Raw genomic sequence first — 16,625 nt, 5'->3', positions numbered from 1 at the left:
CACACAGCTGACAAATTGGCGGAGCCGGGGTTTGAACGTATGACCCCTGACTCCAAAGCCCGTGCTCTTTCCACTGAGCCATGCTGCTTCTCTAGGTAACTGAGGCACAGAGAAGTTAAGTGACTTGCCCAAGGTCACACAGCTGACAGTTGGTGGAGCCAGGATTTGAACCCCTGACCTCTGACTCCAAAGCCCGGGCTCTTTCCACTGAGCCATGCTGCTTCTCATATAGTAATCATTTAACAAATACCATGATTATTATTATTACAAATATTAGTAACCAAATTCTGTGACATTGCTTACCTCTTTTACCAGTATACATTTTTGTTGTGTATATGGCTTCCCAGTAGCAGGCTAGTACTTTACCTCAGTTTTCTTTAGACTAATCACTACCCATAATACTTGACCGATTTGGTGAAGCGGTTTATATTGATTTGCTTGTGTTCTTGTTTGTGTGCTCCCAGAGCACAGTTCATCTATGTACTGAAGTTTTTGAGTGACTGTACTTAGAATTTTGGATGAATAGAATCAATTGACTAGGACCGGGCCAACTACACAGCCCTGCTTTACTTCAGGCTTGGGAGTCAGATGGTCCTGGGTTTGAATTCCAGCTTGCCTGCTGTGTGACCTTGGGTGAGTCACTTGCCTTCTTTGTACCTCAGTTCCCTCATCTGTAAAATGGGGATTAAGACTGTGAGCCTCACATGAGACAGGGACTGTGTCCAACCCAAGTTGCCTGTATTCACCCCAGCGCTTAGTACAGTGCCTTGCATATAGTAAGCACTTAACAAATACCATCATTATTCACTGGCAACTGGGAATGGCCCTCCCACTTCATGTCGGACAGATGATCGCTCCTTCTACCTTCAGAGCCTTATTGAAGGCACTTTTCGTTTAACAAGCATCCCCTGACTAAGCCCTCAGTTCCCTTCTGTGTCACGCAGACTTGCTCCCCTTATTCATTCCTCCTCCCAGCCCCACAGCACTTTTGTTCATATCTGTGATTCATTTATGTATGTTAATGTCTGTCTCCCCTTGTAGACTGTAAGCTCATTGTGGGCAGGGATTGTGCCTGTCTATTGTCATAGGGTACTGTCCCAAGTGCTTAGTACAGTGCTCTGCACACAGTAAGCACTCAATAATTACAACGGATTGACTCTTCTCCCACTTCCTTCTGCATCACCCTGACTCTTGGATTTGCTCCCGTTCTTCACCCGTCCCTCAGCCCCACAGCACCTATGTACATATCCATAATCTATTTATGTTAATGACTCTCTCCCCTCTAAACTGTAAGCTTGTGGGTACGGAAAATGTCTGTCAACTATGTCGTAGCATACTCTCCCAAATGCTTAGTACAGTGCTCTGCACACAGTAAACGCTCAATAAATACAGTTGATTGATTGACTGGATCAGACATGGAACCCTTGGTTCTGACCTGGCCAGCCACACATGGTGTAATCGCGGAACCGTGCCGTGCTTTTCAGAGCAGCCAAATTTGCTTAGTCATTTCCAGAACCCTGTTCTATTGATGGTTTCAAATGCTTTTGTAAGGTCTCTGTGGATGTCTCAATGCTATTTCCTGCATTTTTCCTTGAGTCAAGCGATGAAAGATTCATGAATTTAGCAGGAAGAGATTCTGGTATAGAAACGTGGACACGGGGTCTAAGGTTGAAAAGAGTAGATAAAACGGACTTTGTGCTATTTATGATGAAAGAATATATACACTCTTCCAAATGAAAGTCTTTAAGATGATTTCACAGTCTGATTATGTAATTCTGTGAACATCGAAGTATTTGCGAGGTAGTTGCCTGGATTTTAGTGCATGACTGTGTATCCAAATTACCCCTCAAGGCAAGCCATAATAAATCACCGTGTCCTGAAATGTGTGACATTATGGCTTTAAATTTTTCTGCCTAGTGAACGGAGTGCAAGACTAAAAGCAGTGCTTCGAACAGAAGGGGAAAAGTTTAGAAATGTTCATCAAGCTAGATGATTAGCTGGAGAATGTGGGGGAAAAGGGATTCTGGAGAGAAACTTCTTGGGGCAAAGCTTCCAGGGTTGGAGCTTTATGATACTGTGTGTTTATCCTGAGGATCAACGAATATTTATAAAATTGATCAGTTTAGGGTGGCCACAGAGGACCCTGAAGTTACACTTGAAATCTCATGAGTAAACCCCAGAGACACATTGTAATATGATGTCATACACAACATTTTGCAGCAGTTCACTAGATTCTACCTGAATCTAGAGCATTTCTTGGGCAAGTCACTTAACTTCTCTGTGCCCCAGTTACCTCATCTGTAAAATGGGGATTCATTCAATCATATTTATTGAGCACTTACTGTGTGCAAAACAATGTACTAAGTGCTTGAGTGTGAGCCCCTTTTGGGACAGGGACTGTGTCCAACCTGATTATCTTGTATCTACCCCAGCATAGAACAGTACTTGGCACATAGTAAGTGCTTAACAAGTGCCATTATTATTATTATTATTAGGATGGGGTTGGAAAGGTCTTTGGCTTCCTCCCTTGCTTCAGCGCAGGAATCTGCAGCTCCTTGTGGCCAGGGAATGTTTCTGTTATAATGTACTTTCCCAAGTGCTTAGTACAGTGCTCTGCAAACAGTAAGTGCTCAATAAATACAATTTATTGAAAGGTGCCAAACAAAATGAAAGCTTTCAATAGTTGGTTAGCAAAGAGCCATGGAATTCATGACTCCTCAAGCCTCAAAAATCTCTACTGTTTGACCATTGGCTTTAAAACCTGCAGTTGGATCTCTGCTACCTATCCGTTTTCTGCTCCGTCTACAACCCCAGCTCACATGCTTTGTTCTTCTCAAGCCAATTTACTATGCTTCATTCTCATCTCCACCACTGCTGAACTTTTGCTCCTCCTGCCCCCCTTTTGCCTCAATGTCTTCCTCCAGCCCCACTCCCCCCACCCCTAAATGCACTCTCTGGCCAACACACACACACTCTGGTACTGCTCTTTGCATCTTCAAAGCCCTTCTGAAATCACACCTCCACCACGAGGCCTTCCCTTATTAATCTTTCCTCAACCTTTAGCCCCGAACTGTCTCCAACTGCCATGTTACTTAGCCATTTGGTTATTTAGAGCTTCTTCTCCACATCCCCAGCACATATATGCATGGCTTGATACTCCTTTGCTTCCTTCTACCTGTTGTTTATTTTTGTTTCTATCTCCCCAGTTAGATTGTAAGCTCCTTGAGGGTAGAGATCAGGTCTACTAACTCTCCTGCACTTAGAGCTCTGCACACAGTAGGTGCTCAATCAATCAGTCCTATTTATTGAGTGCTTACTGTGTGCAGGACACTGTACTAAGTGCTTGGGAGAGTAAAACACAACAGTATAACAGACACATTTCATGCGCACAATGAGCTAACAGTCTAGAGGGAGAAACGGGCATTAATATAAATAAATACATTACAGATATGTACATAAGTGCTGTGGGGCTGGGGGTGAGGGCAGTGAATAAAGGAACAGTTTAGGGTGATGCAGAAGGGAGTGGGAAGAGAGGAAATAAGGGCTTAGAGAAGGCCTCTTGGAGGAGATGTGCCTTCAGTAAGGCTTTGATGGTTGATCCCAAGGTGCTGAAGAAAGGTACACATAAGTGTAAGTAGAAAGAATCAAAGAAAGCGGACAAAATGCTGGGATATCAACCGATTATATTTTGTGTATCATTTTGTTGCACTAATTGTACATAAAAATATGCCTCTTTTCAAAAGCACACATTCATCTTTATTAAAAGACAGCTATAAAAGAGTATATATATCTATATATATATATAATTTGGACTTGATAGAGATGCTATATATATCTATAGAGTATATATATATACTATATATATATATATATGGTATATATATATATAGATAGATATATATACTCTCTATATATATATATAGTATATATATATATATACTATATATATATATAGAGTATATATATAGTATATATATATATACTATATATATATATAGAGAGTATATATATCTATCTATATATATATATACCATATATATATATATAGTATATATATATACTCTATAGATATATATAGCATCTCTATCAAGTCCAAATTATGGCTATCTAGATCCTGGAATTTGCTTGTTTCATTCTTTTATCTCCACATTCAAGTTAAATATTTGTTTTCAAATGAGGCTAGCATATAAATTCCACCTTTAGAAAATGTTTAGCCATTCTGGATGGTTGTGTGGGTGTTCCTTTAATAATAATAATGATGGCATTTATTAAGTGCTTACTATGTGCAAAGCACTGTTGTAAGCGCTGGGGAGGTTACAAGGTGATTAGGTTGACCCATGGGGGGTTCACAGTCTTAATCCCCATTTTCCAGATGAGGTAACTGAGGCACAGAGAAGTTAAGTGACTTGCCCAAAGTCACACAGCTGACAAGTGGTGGAGACGAGATTTGAACCCCTGACCTCTGACTCCTAAGCCTGTGCTCTTTCCATTGGCATTGCGTCCTGGATGTGTGTTTGGCCTTATTAAGGTTCAGATTCTGCTTAAAGAGTTGCCCCTTCCAGCTCCGATTTGGCCCCCAAATACAGAGTGGTAGGGAGTAAGCAAAAATGAATGCCTGTGGGCTCTTTATGAGGCAATCAACCATCGTCTTTTTCTGAACATCTACTATATGCAGAACACTATACTAAGCACTTGGGAGACTACATAAGTAAGTAGACATGATTTCTGCCCTCAAGGAGCTTACAAATTTAGTGGTGGAGATGGTAAGTTTTATGTAGGAGGAAGTAAGAACGTTATGTGCCCAACTGTCATGTGCCCCCCCCCCCCCACACACACCTTCTAGGCTGTGAGCACGTTGTTGGGTAGGGATGTCTCTATATGTTGCCGATTTGCACTTCCCAAGCGCTTAGTACAGTGCTCTGCACACAGTAAGCGCTCAATAAACGCAATTGAATTGAATGAATGAATGAATGAATGCTTCAGGAAGCTAAGTGTGTTCCTAAGTGGCACAAAAGTGTTGATAAATTAGTTAGGGTGAGTAAAGTCGGGGGATTAGAAATGAATTGAGATAGGCCTCCTTGGGGACATGTTCTTTCAGATGGGCTTTGAACATGGGGAGAGCTGAGTTTTGTTGGATATGGAAAAGAAAGGAGTTGGCAAGAGAGTTTGATGTTGGCATCAGGAGAGATGAGAACAAAGCAGAGTGAATAGGTTAATTGGAGAAGAACCAAGAGTGTGAGTTGTGGTGTAGTGGGAGAAGAGAGTGGGTACTAGTAGCAAGAAAGCTTGAGTCGTTGACCAGGCATTCCTGTTTGATGAGCAGAGGGATGGGCAACCATTGGAGATTCTGAAGAGAAGAGGGATGTGTGCAGAAGGATGCTGTAGAAAAATGATTCAAGCAGCAGAATGAAATATGGACTGAAGTGGGGAGAGATTATTCATTCAGTCGTACTTATTGAGCTCTTACTGCATGCATTCATTCATTCATTAAGCGTTTACTGTGTGCAGAGCACTCTGTTAAGCACTTGGGAAGTGCAAGTGGGCAAGAGATAGAGAAGGTCCCTACCCAACAACGGGCTCACAGTCTAGAAGGGGTGAGACAGACCACAAAACAAAACATGTAGACAGGTGTCAAAACATGTAGACAAGTCACTTAACTTCTCTGCGCCTCAGTTCCCTAATCTGGAAAATGGGGATTAAGACTGTGAGCCCCCCGTGGGACACCCTGATCACCTTGTAACCTCCCCAGTGCTTAGAACAGGGCTTTGCACATAGTAAGCGCTTAATAAATGATATTATTATTATTATTATAGACAGGTGTGCAGAACACTGTACTAAGCGCCTGGGAAAGTACAATATAGAAATAAAGAGAGACAATCCTAGATTAAAGATAGGAAGACCAGGGATGAGGCTGATGCAGTAGTCAAGTTGTCTTATGACAAGTACCTGGATCAGCATGGTGGCCAGGGAGAGGAAGGGTGGATCCTCGGAATGGAATAGTGGATGAAAGATAGGATTCAGCAACATTGGGACTTAAAGAGGAGATAATTCCAAGTTATGGACTTCAGAGTCGGGGAGGAAGGTATTGTCATCTGTGAAGAGAAAGTCAGGGGAAGGAGATTTGGGAGTGAAGATGAGGAGTTCAGTATTGGACACAATGAGCTTGTGGTGCTGGCAGGGCATTCACACAGAGATAGCCTGCAGGCAGAAGGAAATGCAAAATTTCAGAGAAAGAGAGAGGCTCTACATAGAGGTGGTAGTTAAAGGCATGGGAGCAAATGAACTTCCCAAAGGAATGATTAAAGTCAAGAAGAGGACCCAGAATAGAGCCTTGAAGGACACCAGCAATTAGGGGATGGGTGGCAGGGAAAGAGCCAATCATCAAAACTGAGAATGAGTGGCCAAAGAAGTAAAACGAAAATGAGTACTGGGTCAGACAAACCAAGAATAAGTAGTGTTTCCAGGAGACAGGAGTGGTGCATGGTGTCTAAGGCACTGATGACCTTGGAGAGAGCCATCTTGCTGAGTAAAGGAAGCAGAAGCCAGATTGTAGGCAGTCAAGAAGGGAGTTGGCAGAGAGAAATAGAGGTGGCTGGGGTATAAAATCAGTTGGCGGAGTTAGAACAGTAATAGAAGGATGGAGATGGGGTGATAGGTGTGGGGTGCCAGAGAATCCAGAGAAGGTGAAGAGGACTTTGTAGGATATCAGAGATGTGGGAATTTTTGAAAGGCAGAGTTTCAGAAGGTGCCCCTAGAGTGTGGGCAGTTGAAGATGGTTGTCAGAAAGGGAGGAAGAGTGAACACAAATGTTTTCAGGAGGTGAGAAGGAATGGAGTTGGAGATGCAGGTGGAGGTAGTAAATTTTGATGGCTGATGTACTCTTAAGAGGTGGGCAGGAAGGTTGAGAGATTGGACATGGGATTTTTTGTTTGGGTTTTTCTTTTCCCTTGTTTTTGTTTTTAATGATATTTGTTAAGCACCTACTATGTGGCCAGGCACTCTAATAAGTGCTGGGGTAGATACATGCTAATCGGGTTGGACACAGTTCCTGTCCCACATGGGGCTCAAAGTCATAATCTCTGTTTTACAGATGAAGTAACTGAAGCACAGAGAAAATGAAGTGATTTTCCCAAGGTCACACAACAGATAAGTAATGGAACGAGGATTAGAACCCAGATCCTCTGACTCCCAGTCCCGTGCTCTATCCACTAGATCATGCTGATTGTTGGGGAACAGAGATCCGTTGGGGAAATTGGGGGGGGTCCCCCTGCATGATATTTTCAATTTTGTCAAAAAAGTAGGGGGCAAAGTCTTCAGAGAAGAATAGGGGGAAAGGGAAGTGGTGACACTGGGGTTTTAGGAGGGAGTTACAGATTTGGAATATTTAGTGGGGACAATTGGCATCTAAGTCAATAAGGGTTGAGAAGTGATGCTGAATAGCAGAGAGAGCAGAGTTAGAGCAAGGATAATTGGAAGTAGCCAGACTCTGTCTGGTTCCTGGCCTCCTTCCAACAGTGCTCTGCAGCGCGAGTGCAGGAGCCGACAAGCCTAGAGACAGCCTTTCCAGAAATGTAATAAGGCTAAGGATGGGAACAGAGCCTGGCTCGCCCCTTCGCGATTCTCAGTGTACTCACTGGCTCCATTATGCTCGTCACAGTGGGCATATTTGGGCAGCATCTTTGTTCTAATCACCTCATAGCTCAAGGACATTTGTGAGAGGGGGGGAGAGAGAGGGAGAGAGATGAGGGAGAAGAAAAGAAGGAAGAAAGCGTGGGGACAACTCCATCCCTGAAGTTGGAGCATCAGTGGGAAGAGCATGGGCTTTGGAGTCAGAGGTCAGGGGTTCAAATCCCAGCTCCACCACTTGTCAGCTGTGAGCCCACTGTTGGGTAGGGACTGTCTCTATATGTTGCCAACTTGTACTTCCCAAGCGCTTAGTACAGTGCTGTGCACACAGTAAGCGCTCAATTAATATGATTGATTGACTTTGGGCAAGTCACTTCATTTCTCTGGGCCTCAGTTCCCTCAACTGTAAAATGGGGATGAAGACTGTGAGCCCCCCGTGGGACAACCTGATCACCCTGTAACCTCCCCAGCGCTTAGAACAGTGCTTTGCACATAGTAAGTGCTTAATAAATGCTATTATTATTATTATTATTATCCTGCTGCCATAGAATCATAATATAATATGGTCTTTAAAATTCACCTTTTAATTAATGCTGTATTTATGGAGTGCTTACTGTGTGCAAAGTACTGAAGTAAGCACTTTGGGAGAGTACAGTATAACAGAGTAGATATGTCCCCTGCCCACAGCAAGCTTACAGTCTAAAGGGACTTGCAGTCTTTTAAAAAATTAAAGCAATAGAGAAGCAGCATGGCGTAGTGGACAGAGCACAGGCCTGGGAGTCAGAAGGTCATGGGTTTTAAGCCCACCTCTGCCACTTGTCTGCTGTGTGACCTTGGGCAAGTCACTTTACTTCTCTGGGCCTCAGTTACCTCATCTGTGAAATGAGGATTGAGACCATGAGCCCCACGTGGGACAGGGATTGTGTCCAACCTGATTTGCTTGTATCATCCCCAACACTTAGTACAGTGCCTAGCATATAATGTGTGCTTAAGAATACCATTATTATGACTATTATTATTAAATAGTTATCTCATCAAAGGGTGCCAAACAGCTTCTGTTCCATGAGAAATGAAGTTCTTTGTAATTCATCATCATTATTATTATTATTATTATTAATAATAATAATAATGGTATTTGTTAAGCGCTTACAATGTGCCAAGCACTGTTCTAAGCACTGGGGTAGATACAAGGTAATCAGGCTGCCCCACATTCATTCAATCGTAATTATTGAGCGCTTACTGTGTGCAGAGTACTATACATGGGACTTACAGTCTTCATCCCCATTTTACAGATGAGGGAGCTGCGGCACAGAGACGTTAAGTGGCTTTCCCAAGGTCACACATCAGACAAGTGGTGGAGCCAGGATTAAAACCCATGTCCTCTGACTTCCAAAGCCTATGCTCTTTCCACTAAACCATGCTGCTTCTCTAATAGTCCAAGGCTTCCCAAGATTTACCACCAAAGGGATTTTGGGTCTAAGTTGATTAATTAATTCAATCATATTTATTGAGAGCTTACAGTGTGCAGAGCACTGTACTAAGTGCTTGGGAAGTATAAGTCGGCAACATATAGAGATGGTCCCTACCCAACAACAGGCTCACAGTCTAGAAGGGGACTAATTGACTAATGCTTCCTCCCCAGGACAGGTGTTAGTGAAACACAGGCAGGGTCACTGGCTGGGGATCGAAATTTGGTGGAAGAAGGGCTTCTGCTCACTTGACAGTGCTCAGGGACTGGTGAACTGTGGGGGAAGGTAGAGCCCAAATAGGTCCCCAGGAAGAAAGATGTTCTGGTCGGGGTGCTTGAAGTTGTAGAACTACTCTTCTGGAATGTCATTCCTCTCCTTAATTTGCCCTTTGTTCAGCAACAGGTCCTGAGAATGTGCTCGGCTCTGGGGCTCCCACGTACCCACATCAGTAAGGCGGCAAGAAAGAAAGTGCGGTAGCAGAGAGGAAATCCCTGGAGACAAAGAATCCTGCTGTCGTAGAATCATACTATAATGTGGTCTTTAAAAATGCACCCATTTACAACTTTTACACCTTGTTTTATGCATTCATTCATTCAAATGTATTTATTGAGCGCTTACTGTGTGCATAGCACTTAGTACAGTGCTCTGCACATAGTAAGCGCTCAATAAATACGATTGATGATGATAGCACTGTACTAAGCACTTCCAGTCTGGTTTCAACTGACCTGTCTCCAGGTCTGATTTTAAAAATAGCTTCCCTCTACTGCTGCTCCCCTGGCCAAGTTCCACAATGCTGATGTGCCATTAGTGTTCAAATGGACCTGGGAGAGACATGCCAGGGCTCGGGAACAAGTTGTGGAAAGGGGGTGAGGATCAGGGATCTTCCTGGAGAAAGGTTCCAGGCTGGTCCTAACACTGTCAAACCACCCTTGTGACATCATCATGTTGTGCTGCAGCCCAGTAGAATATGGTTAACTTCATGTGTGTCATCTTGCCCTGAATTTGGGAAGCATGTCAGTGGTCAGCCACATCACTAGGCCTCCTGAATCTTCAGCTTTGCTTATCTATAAAGAATTCACTACTGCCTGTTTGATTTTTCAATAGGAGTATACCACATGAATGTACATTTGAATTTAGAAGATGATGATGATGGTATTTGTTAAGTGCTTACTGTGTGTCAAACACTGATCTAAGCTCTGGGGTAGATACAAGATAACCAGGATGGACACAGTCCCTGTCCCACATGGGGCTCACAGTCTTAATCCCCATTTTACAGATGTGGTAACAGAGGCATAGAGAAGTTAAGTGATTTGCCCAAGTTCACACAGCAGACATGTGGTGGAGTTAGGATTAGAACCCAAGTCCTTCTATGCTCTCTCCGTATAGGGAAGCAGTGTGGCTCATTGGAAAAAGCACGGGCTTGGGAGTCGAAGGACATGGGTTCTAATTCCAGCTCCGCCACTTGTCTGCTGTGTGACGTTGGGCAAGCCACTAATTTCTCTGTGCCTGTTACCTCACCTGTAAAATGGAGATTAAGACTGTGAGCCCCACATGAGACAACCTGATTACCTTGTATCTACCCCAGCACTTAAAACAGTGCTTGGAACATAGTAAGTGCTTAACAAATACCATAATTATCATTATTATTATTATTAGGCTATGCTGTTTGCCACAAAAGCTGGTTATTTTATGAGTTACAGAATTTGAAAAGGGAAAATCAAGTTTTTTTAAATTGGCTAATCATGTTTTGGCTTAGAGATAGTATTTTACTGTGGTTTATAATAGTAATAATAATGGTGGTATTGGTATTTGTTAAGCGCTTACTATGTGCAAAACACTGTTCTAAGCACTAGGGGGGATACAAGGTCATCAGGTTGTCCCACTTGGGGCTTACAGTCTTAATCCCTATTTTACAGATGAGGTAACTGAGGCATAGAGAAGTTAAGTGGCTTGCCCCAGGTCACACAGCTGACAAGTGGCAGAGCTGGGATTCAAACCCATGACCTCTGACTCCAAAGCCCATGCTCTTTCCACTGGGCCATGCTTAAAACTTTTCAAGAGTAAGATTTTTGTAAAGTTATTCTGGCTAGTACAGTGCTCTACACCCTCTCAGGATCACATCTGGAGAATTTACAGTACTTTACCAATCTCGGCTGTGGGAGGGAGAGTCAAGCAGAGGCATACCCCTTCCATTCCTAGCTTGCCCAGTGGCTAGTGAGTGGAAGACAATCTGCTACAAGTCAAAACTCACCTGTGCTGGGCAGCAGCAGCATGGGAGAGAGTTGAGGGTGGAGACTCAAGTGTACTGAGCTGAAGGAGGCAATGGTAAATCACTTTCATATTTTGACCAAGAAAACTCTATGGATACACTACCAGAACTATTGCAGGTGGAGAGCGGGACATTCTGGGAGAGATGTGTGTATGATGTCGCTCTGGGTTGGAAACAGCTTGACTTTAGTTAGTACCATACTCCACACACAGTTAAGTGCTCAATAAATACCACTGACTGACTTCTTAGAACCTCTCAACTCTGCCCTGTGCTTCCCATTTTCTTCCTTTTTTGTAATCACATCCTTGCAGAGTGATTGTGAGTGAGGTCCCTGATCCTGTCCCACAATCCCATCCTCTGCGCAGCCTGGACTTATGAGGTCTCTCTGGGTAGACCCTGAAGGGGAGTGAGAAGACCAGTGGTCTCTTTAGGAAGACTCCAGTTCATGACTCCAGCTATTCTTACAGAAGTGGGTAGCCACCAAATGAGACCACGAGGATGAGCTATGTCACAACCCTTTTCCAAACCATTTCTACCCTCTTTGCAGACTTGGAGCTAGTGTTTTTCCTGTGCATATATAGCCAGATTAAGCTCCACTTCCACTGCCAGCACATAGTTTGTCCAGAACCTTAATGCAAGAAAACAATCATGCAGCCCCACCGGTAAGATTTCCAGCTCTGAAAAACAAGATATGGGGATGCAATTCTAAAAGAGATTATAAAGTTTAAATTCTGTATTGTACTTTATGGGCACAGTTGTGTTTTCAGCCTTCTAGGATCCTTCCTGGAGCTCTGAAATTGATTCTGCCTTATGACATCAGTTTAAATTTAAAGTGACTCTGGCCTCTGGAAAATTACAAGAAAGCAAGGACTTCCAAGGCAGTTTGTTTTTTGACTAGGAGATGGATGAGTAAAATAAGAGTACCATGATCCAATAGACTGGACAAAAAAAAAAACTCTCCTGGTATTAGGCACCGATGGTTAAATTCCAGGGATTGGTGATGTCCTCTTGGAATGAGATTAGGGTTGCAGATAGAGCTAAAGAAGCCAGTAGCCACTATCCACCCCATCCTGAAATACAAAAGCTCGCTTGTGCTTCTCAGTTAAATACCCAGGTGCTTACTAAATTATCTAGAGTAACCCTGATTAATCTGGTCTTCCACCACACACTGGCCAAATTCAGGTGTGACAATAATTTGAGATGCAGGTACAAAGTAGTGTTAGATTCTAGTCCAAGATTATTTTGCAAAGAAAGTCAAAAAAACTAAAAAAAAGCCTATTACAAAAAGCTGAAAAAACAAGATTGAAATTTGACCTCTTAGGTGACCCCATTTGGCCTAGCAATTGTTAAATACGGACTTTGAATCATGGTGAATAATCTTAAATATTAGAGGTACTGCCATTCAGAGGGACAATGGAATTTCCAGATTTTAGTGTTCTTCAGATACAAGTTTCTTTTAGCATGATTTTGGTTTACTTTAATAAAGAAATAGTTCTTCATGCTTGACTGAATTTAAGAAAATCAGTTTTCCTATCAAAATGACGCCAGTGACAAAAGTGAAGTCTACTTCAATCTCATTTTTAAAGGATAAAGTAGATTTTTCTCGTGGAAACAAAATCTGACCCATTCATTGTTCAGAACATTTATTTAGGTTAAGATTAGCAGATCATTAATTAAATAATAATAATAATGATAATAGCAATAGTGATTGTGGTATTTGTTAAGCACATATGTGCCAAGCACTGTACTAAACCCTGGGGTAGAGGGAAAAAAATCAAGTTGGACACAATCCATGTCTCACATGGGGCTCAAAGTCTGAGGAGGAAAAATAGGTATTTAATATAAGTTTTTCAGAGGAGGAAACTGAGGCACAGAGAAGTTAAATGACTTGCCCAAAGTCACATAGTAGGCAAATGGTGGAACTGAATGAAAACACATGTCCTTTGCTTCTTAGGCTTGTGCTGTTCTCATTAGGCCACACTGCTTCAATGAAAGCCATTTTCTAAGTTTATGCAATGTCACCCGTTTCATTGTTCTCATATAAAAAAAGATGGTGAGTGGTAATTTTGAAGGCATTTCTTTGATGTCAATGAACATATTTTATGCTGCCTGTAGTAGTAGTAACAGCAGCAGCAGCACAAGTAGTTGTATTTATTGAGTGCCTACTTGGTGCAGTGCACTGGTTTAGGTGCTGGGGAAATCCAGAATAATGAAGTGGCATGTTCCCTAGCCAGTGAGCCTCAAAGGAGGGTGACAAATATAAAACTATTCACAACTAAAATGGTCAAAATCATAAATATGAAAGGTTTTCCTGTGGGTCAGGTGGGTTGGGATTGTGAAAAAAGCCTACATTCACCAGCAGCGGGGTGCACCAGACAGTCTTGGAGTCCCCACAACACTTGTCAACAGGACTTTTTTGCCTCATTTTTTATAAGTATATATGCTATTTATCAATCAATCAATCGTATTTCTTGAGTGCTTACTGTGTGCAGAGCACTGTACTAAGCGTTTGGGATGTACAAGTTGGCAACATGTAGAGACGGTCCCTACCCTATGTGCCAGGCACTGTTTCAAGCGCTGGGATAGATTCAAGGTAATCAGATTGGACACAGTCCATGTTCCACAAAGGGCTCACAGCCTTAATCCCCGTTTTACAGATGAAATAACAGATGGCTGGAGAAGTTAAGTGACTTGCCCAGGGTGACACAGCAGATAAGTGGTGAAACTAGATTTGGAACCTAGACCCTTTTGACTTCCAGGGCTGTGCTCTGTCCAGTAGCATGTCACCTGTCTTCATTCAGCACCAGTTCTCCTGGGCTGCGAGTCCCATGGTCTGCATTAGGTACAGACAACTTTCATTCATTCAGTCATGTTTACTGAGTGCTTACTGTGTGCAGAGCACTGTACTAAGTGCTTGGGAAGTACAAGTTGGCAACACAACATATAGAGACTGTCCCTACCCAACAACAGGCTCACAGTCTAGAAGGGGGAGACAGACAATGAAAGAAAACATGTGGACAGGTGTCAAGTCATCAGAACAAATAGAATTAAAGCTAAATGCACATCATTAACAAAATAAATAGAATAGTAAATATGTATGAGTAAATATGTACAAGATATATATATATATATGTGTATATATATATATATGTAAATATGTACAACTTGCAGCTGTCTTCCTCCTACTGCCATTGGCACAGCCTCTCCCCAGAAGCACATGACATCGAGTCTACTCTAGATTGCAAGCTCCCTGTGGTCAGGGAATGTGTCTATCGCTTATATTATATTCTCCCAAGCAATTAATATAGTGCTCTGCACACAGTAAGCACTCAGTAGATGTGATTGATTAATTGATTGAAGAGTCTGCTCCTGCCTCAGAGCTGGGCTCAGACCATCACTTCCTGCCTCTGAGACACCTTGGGTCCATCTCATCCCTTCCCAGTCACTCAAGCTTGCAGTTTCCTCTTCCTTCAAATTGTCTCCACTTATGGCTCTCAACCAGCCAGTGCTTGGGATAATAACAATAATAATTACGGTATTTAAGTGCTTACTTTGTGCTAGGCACTGTACTAAGCGCTGGGCACTCTACTAGGCTCTGAAATGAAGCTGAGGATTCTCGTTCAAGTTTTTTTCTCCCTTCCTTACATGTGATGTGAGTTAACTAGGTTGTAGTGAAAGAGGAGTGAGATTGGAGAGGAAGGGGAGACCTGATTCTGTGCCTTAAATCTAATGGTAAGGAGTATCTGATGTGCAGATAGATGGGAAACCATTGGAGGTTTTGAGGAGTGGGAAATGTACACAGAATGATTGTCTTTTTAGAAAACTGATCTGATGAGCATAATTATGTAAGGAATGGAGGTGGGAGAGATTGGAAGCAGGGAGGTCAGAGAGGAGGCTGAGGTAGTAGTCAAAGTGGGAAATGACAAGTCCCTGGAACAGCGTGGTTGGAGAGGAAGGAGGGGATTCTTGATATGTAAAGGTAGAACCTACAGGATTTGGTGACAGCCTCTAGACTATAAGCACACTTTGAGCAGGGAGTGTCTCTACCAAATTTGTTGTATTGTACTTTCCCAGGCACTAGTATAGTGCTCTGCACATAGTAAGTGCTCAATAAATACCACTGATGATAATTGATGACAACCCAAATATATGGGTTGAATGAGAAAGAAAAGTCTACAATAATGCCAAGGTTATGGACTTGTGAAACATGTGAAACAGTGGTGGTGGTTGTTGTTTTTTATGGTGTTTGTTAGGCACTTACTATGTGCCAGGCACAGTACTACATCCTGGGGTAGATACAAGATAATCAGGTTGGATGCAGTCCCTGTCCCACCTAGGGCTCACAGTCTAAATTGCAGAGAGGATTTAATCCTCATTTTACAGATGAGATAACTGAGGCACAGAGAAGTTTAGTGACTAGCCCAAAGTCACACAGCAGACAAGTGGTAGAACCAGGATTAACACCCAAATCCTCTAACTCCCAGGTCCATGCTCTTTTGACTAGCTCATGCTACTTCTCATTGCATGGTGTTGTTCATAGTGATGGCAAAGTTGTGGGGTGGAGCAGGTTTGTGTGTGAAGATGAGAAGTTCTGTTTTGAACATGTTGAATATGAGAAATTGGCAGTACATCCAAGTAGAGATGTCCTGAAGTCAAAAGGAAATTTGAGGCTGCAGAGGAAAGAGGTTGAGACTGAAGAGGTAGATTTGGGAATCATCACCCACATGGAGATGGTATTTAAAGCCAGGGAGTGAATGAGATCTCCAGATTTGGCGACTCATTGTGGTTTCCCTATAATATATTTGGGTTTTCCAAATCAATCAATTCCATTTCCTGTCTGAGAAATGTGATCATATTCATATCATATTTAGAAATTTGTGAGAAATGACATAATCTTTTCATATTGTGGCTATTTCTAGAATGGGCCCCATCATCAGAGTATTTATTGAGCACTTTGCTGTGTGTAGAGCACTGTCCTAAGTGCTGGGAAGGTACAGTGAAATGGAGTTGATGGCCACATTTCCTGTCGACAGTGAGCTTACAGGTCTGCAGTAGGAGAGGCATTTGAAAGTCACTGAGCAGAGAGGTCTCACACAGACTGAGAAATTTTCAAGGGGTTCCCTGATCTCCTGCTGCTGATGTGGGGGCTAGAGTCTGTTCCCTGTGTGACCAACACAAGGGAAGAGCTCCTCCTCCTTTTCGTCAAGTACTGAGAGCTTAGGGTGTACATGGCACTGTACTGAGCACATGGGAGAGCACAA

At 42.6% G+C, this 16,625-nt stretch overlaps 1 protein-coding gene and 1 non-coding gene across 34 annotated transcripts in view; both read left to right on the top strand.

The window, feature by feature from the left end:
* The window catches only part of RIMS2 (regulating synaptic membrane exocytosis 2), a 748,658-nt gene that overhangs the window by 255,158 nt on the left and 476,875 nt on the right, over positions 1-16,625 (top strand). The gene's annotated exons all lie outside the window — the stretch shown is intronic.
* LOC119927738 lies at positions 11,199-11,336 on the top strand. Its single transcript, XR_005450714.1, has one exon. It is a non-coding gene; the product is annotated as a small nucleolar RNA SNORA7 (small nucleolar RNA).

This window comes from Tachyglossus aculeatus, chromosome 4, assembly GCF_015852505.1.
Source record: "Tachyglossus aculeatus isolate mTacAcu1 chromosome 4, mTacAcu1.pri, whole genome shotgun sequence".
NCBI classification, from domain to species: Eukaryota; Metazoa; Chordata; class Mammalia; order Monotremata; family Tachyglossidae; genus Tachyglossus; species Tachyglossus aculeatus.
The sequence above is the reverse complement of the archived record's forward strand: the minus strand, read 5'-3'. Positions and strand labels throughout refer to the sequence as shown.